Source organism: Cryptomeria japonica, chromosome 5 (assembly GCF_030272615.1).
Source record: "Cryptomeria japonica chromosome 5, Sugi_1.0, whole genome shotgun sequence".
NCBI classification, from domain to species: Eukaryota; Viridiplantae; Streptophyta; class Pinopsida; order Cupressales; family Cupressaceae; genus Cryptomeria; species Cryptomeria japonica.
In genome coordinates, this window is record NC_081409.1 from 136,620,341 (window position 1) to 136,626,340 (window position 6,000).

Sequence of the window (6,000 nt, forward strand, 5' to 3'; positions counted from 1 at the left end):
CTATTTTTTGAGTTTTCTGATTTTTCACTGTTTTTTGATTTTTCTGATTTTTTTGACATAGAACCTTTTTAGGTGCATGCTATTGATAGGTTCCTCGAGCTGATCTCCATCCTATGTTGATAGTTGATATGCTCCTGATCCAAATACTGTTGTGACCACAAACGGACCTAACCAGTTTGGTTCAAATTTGCCTTTCTTTTCTCGATCTGCCTGGTTGCATGGATTTTCTTTTAGCACTAGTTCTCCCACTTGAAAGATTCTTGGTTTAACCTTATGATTATAGCTCCGACACATTCTTTGCTGATATACCTTTAGATGATCAAAGGCATTTTGTCTACGTTCATGGATTAGTTCTAACTCTTGCAGTCTAGATACTCTTTGTTCTTCATCTGGGATGAGTCCTTTTAATGATACACGAAGAGAGGGTATCTCTACTTCGATTGGCAATATGGCTTCTGATCCATATACAAGAGAGAATGGTGTGGCACCTGTCGGTGTGCGGATACTAGTGCGGTAGGCCCATAGAGCAGGATTTAGTTGAATATGCCAATCTTTCCCAACATCATTCACTGTCTTTTTAAGAATTTTCAGGATAGTTTTGTTAGATGCTTTTGCCTGCCCATTTCCCTGTGGATAATATGGTGTGGAGAATCTGTGCTGGATTTTGAACTTCTCACATAGCTCTTGTACATCTTGATTCTTGAATGGTCGCCCATTATCAGTGATAATGGTCATTGGTATTCCATAGCGACAGATGATATAGTTCAAGATAAATGCAACAATTTGTTTTCCTATGATGTTGATGAGAGGTACAACTTCAATCTATTTTATGAAATATTCAGTAGCTACCAGGATGAATTTGTGTCCATTAGATGATGAAGGATTTATCTTTCCTACTAGATCAAGTCCCCATTGACAAAAAGGCCAAGATGTTGCTAAAGCATGTAGTTCTTGTGCTGGTGCGCAGATCAAGTTCCCATGGATTTGACATTGTTTGCATGTTCTTGCTATTTTAAAAGAATCCCGTTCCATAGTCGGCCAATAGTAGCCCAAGCGTATGAGTTTCTTCAAAAGGGTAAGACCACTTGAATGAGTGCCACAAATGTCATTATGGACTTCATGTAAGGCCTTCTCAGATTCTTCTTGTTCAAGACTTCTTAAGAGAGTACCGTCTAGACCTCATTTATATAGGGTATCTGCAACGAGAGTATAATGGGAGGATTGGCGAATAAAATTTCTCTTTTGATTTTTTGATAAGTCAGGAGGTAAGATGTTATCGTTCAAGTATGTGTAAGTTTGGCCATAGCGAGAGGAATCGTGTCTAATGAGTTGACAGATGGTTTGGGAATCAAGACATTTATAGGCAGCATGAAACAACTCTTCAACCAGGAATTCATAATGCTCTTGATTTTCTTGTGTCTGCAATAGAGAAGCAAGTGTAGCCATGGCATCAACTGCTTTGTTGTCATTTCTGGTGATCTGTTCAAAAGTTATTTCTACAAAGTACTTCTTGATATCATCCACCATCTTTTTGTAAGGCATGAGTTTGTCATGTTTTGTTTGATAGTCATCATTGATTTGATTAATGACAAGATGGGAGTCTCCAAAGACTTGAAATTGTTTTATATTCCATTCTACCGCCATTTTGATACCTATTACCAATGCTTCATACTCTGCTATATTGTTTGTGCATGAAAATCTTAGTTTGTATGCTTTCGGGATTGTATGCCCTTGTGGTGTGATGAAAAGAATTCCTGCTCCTGATCTGTGTTGTGTATATGAACCATCAAAGTATAGTTGTCATGGTTTTGTTGTAACTGTTAAGATATCAACATCAGGAAATTCAATCTGTAGAGGATGATTATCTTGAAGTGGTGTCTCTGCTAGTTGATCTATGATGACTTGTCCCTTGATAGATTTTCTGTCAACATATTTGATATCAAATTCACTTAGAACCATGATCCATTTTGCTAGTTGTCCTATCAATGTGGCCTTGCTGAGCAAATACTTTAGAGGGTTGATTTTAGCTATCAACTTGATGGAGTGAGATAATAGATAATGTCATAGTTTTTGGGAAGCAAAAACTACTACCAAGCATGCTTTTTCTGTTGTTGAATAGGTAACCTCATATCCCACTAGTGTTCTACTGATGTAATAGATGGCTCATTCTTTTCCTTCATTATCCTCTTGTGCGAGCAAAACTCCCAGTGATGCTTCGGTAGTTGATACATAGAGTAATAATGGTTTTCCTAGAATTGGTGACATTAGAACTGGTGGTTGCATGAGATACTCCTTGATCTTGTTGAATGCTTCTTCACATTGATGGTCCCACTTGAAGTTAACATGTTTATGCAATAGGTGAGTGAATGGTTGACATTTATCTGCTAATTGAGCCACAAATCTTCTAATTGACTGGAGTCTTCCTTGTAGTGATCTTAGTTGACTGATATTCTTGGGAGATGCCATTTCCATGATTGCTTTTACCTTAGCTGGATTTACTTTGATTCTTCTTGCTGAAACAATGTATCCCAAGAGCTTTCCTGAAGTAACACCAAAGGCACATTTCTTAGGGTTTAGCCTTACCTTGTATTGTTCTAACTTGTCAAAGATCTTTTCTAGTATCTCTATATGTTCTTCTCTATTGTATGATTTAGCTAATATGTCATCCACATAGTCTTCCATGAATCTATGCATCATGTCATGAAATATAGTTGTCATAGCTCTTTGATATGTAGCACTTGCATTCTTTAATCCAAAAGGCATGACGTTCCAACAAAAAGTACCCCATGGGCATGTAAAAGTTGTCTTTTCTTGATCTTCAGGTGCTATTTTGATCTAATTGTATCCAAAGAAACCATCCATTAGAGAAAACATGGAGTTTCCAACAGTTAAATCCACAATGATGTCAATGTTAGGCAAAGGAAAGTCATCCTTTGTGCATGCGTTATTAAGATTTTGTTTTTCTTTAACTACAATCACATTCACCACATTGTCATATGTATGTGTGTAGTTTACCTTTGCTTTATCCTTACCATTGTTTGTTGTTGATGACTCACCTTTCTCATAGTTTGGAAGCAGAGTTTTAAAGGCGGTATGAGATTCATTTGTTGTATGTCCATCCACAGTTATTACACCATTATCAATTAAGTCTTGTATGACATGTTTTAACTTTTGACAATTATCTATGAGATGTCCTTTGTTTCGATGGAAATTGAAATACTGATTATCGTTCCACCATGGTGGTTTGATTTGAGGTTCATAATTCCTTTCTTCTGGTCAAGTGATCAATTTGTTTGCAAGAAGTGTCTTTAGTGTTGATCCCAAGGGTTCACCAATGTTTGTGAATTGTCTTCGAAAGAAAGTTTTGATAGTTGCTCTTTGGTGATTGTTGTTTTGTTGTGTTGTTGCTGAGTGAGTAGATAAATTGAAAATTAGTTGCTTTGGTTTCACATTGTTGTTATCTACTATTCCATCATTGACAACATTTTGATTTCTGTTCCAAAACTTTGGCTTGTCATTGTGATTGTTGTTATTGTTGTTTTTAGGAGGATGAACTCCTTCTTTGTATATTTTCAACTCACCTTTCTTTATCATAGCTTCCTCCATTCTGATTCCATTATCAACCATTTTTCCAAAGCTTTGATTTCCTTGCATTTTTAAGTAATAACTCATTTGATCATTTAAGTTGTCAATGAATATATCCATTTTTTCGTACTCTGGCAATGTGCAAGGATACCATGATGCTAGGCGTCTCCATCATTGTAAGAATGTCATGAAGGGTTCTCCACTTTTTTGTTTAGTGTTATAGAGGTCTAGCATGGTCACTTCATGTTCTATATTATAGGAATATTGCGAAATGAACTTATCCACCAATGCGGAGAATGATCTTATTCTGGGTGCAAGTTTGGAAAACCACTCCATAGCTAGTCCCGTTAAGCTTTTCAGAAATAGTCTCATTAAGTAGGTATCTTCGTGTGCAAACTCCATACTCATGGTACAAAATTATCTTATATGATCTTGAGGATCAGAGCTTCCATCATATTTTTCATATCTCAGAGTTTCAAAACCTATTGGAAATGGTATCATGTTTAGATTTCTATCAAAAGGATAAGGACATATTTCTTGAAGTGAATATCATCTATCATTTCCTCTTTGCATCTCTTGGATTTGTGTTTGCATTGCTTGTAGTTGTTGTGTAAGAGTCATGATAGGATTATCGACATGATTTGTTCTTGCATGACCATGATTTTGCATCCTAGGAGGATTGGGATCTCTTCTTGTTTCATCTCTAGCTCTTCTTGTATCCTCATTGAATTGAACATTATTCAAGATTTCTACTTCATCTCTTCTAGGTATGTCAGTTTCTTCATTGGTCCTGGTGGTATTGGGAATTGATGTTTCATTCATGCAAAGACCAAAGATGTCCTCATATTGTTCGTTATTATGAGGAGGGTCACTTTTGTTTTGTGTCAATTTATTCACATCAAAATCTTGGGGAAGTGTAGCACCAGATTTGGCTAGCATTAGAAAGTATTTTTCTTTTTCTTCCTCCAATAATCTCTACATAAATTTGTCGAATTGGGGATCTTTCTTGATGTCTCTGATGTTTTGTTTTGTTATTTCTCCTTCGACTTGTACTTCATTTTCATGTTCCATGGTTATGTTTGTTTCCAATGCTTTGATTTTCATCTCTGCGATCTTTCGTCTCTGAGCTCTAGTTAGAATGGGCATACAAATGTTATTTTGTTTAGGATTTAATTGTCCAAAAGGTTGTTTTGGGTAAGTGAGCAATTGTCAATTTCAAGGCAATAGAGTGATATGAAACTAAAAGAGGATTCAAATGTTTAAAAGTTTGCAAGTTTTCCAATCTTCTGTTTAGGAGTGCAATAATGATGATTGATAAGAACCAAGTCTAGTAGGAATGATATATCCTACGATGTGGGATGAGATTATCCTGACCAAAAGTTTTAGTTTTGTGATAAAGGATGATTGATCCTGATGAGAAACTATGTTTGAGTGATCAGTTTACCAAAGAGGGTGATAATGCACTTTGAGATGTTTTGATCTTGAACTTGTTAGGGGTAAGCACTTGAAAATCTTGAGGTGTTTATTTTCTAAAGTTTGATTTTGACAAGTGATAACTTGACCAAGCAAACCAAGTAGACAATTTAAGCATAAATTGATAGATAACAGGTGTTTATGCTTACTTCAAATTGATCAGGCAGAAATGATAAGTCTAAAAAAGGCATGTAAGACATAGTTTTGGACTGACAGATGCAGAGTTTCGTACGACAGATTATGCAACATAGGATGACAAGAGATACAAGACAGAACGACAGACTGGTGACTTCATGTGAACATCAATTTTTTGTACAACATAGAACCTTGACTTGTATGACAGAAGATAAAGCAATACGATAGACACTCCTGACTTGTACTATAGGTAACTTGAAAGAGATAACAAGTGTTTGTTTGTTTCAGTTTGGATCACTGAATTTTGATGTTTTACCTTGGTTTTCCAGTTTTAAGTGTCTGATTTTTCAATTTTAGGGATGAATACACAGGAAACACATGATGTGATACATGACTCTCAATCAAGCTAAACCCTAAGGAAGTTGGTTGAGAATGAAAACCTTTGCTTGCTGACTTAGGTACACACCCAATAGCTAATCAGAATATGGCCACTGAGCCTCACGTAATGGATTCTCAATGTGGTATTATCCTACTCCAAACGCTAATGGGGGCACGATATGGCAAGTGTCTTGGGAGAGTTACTATCTCTCTTACACAAAGATTATCACCCTTTCGGAGGTGAATCGAGTAGCTTCTATTTTAACCGGCACTAGTAAGGGATCCATTCGGCACGTCAAGGTATAAACTCAATTAAGAGGTCTCCCAGCCTTGAAAACCAAGGTTTGATATACCTGAAGGTACGGAGGAGAGCTATTCCCAAGCACTGACGTTGCTTTGATTTTCATCAAAAACACATTTATTTTATAG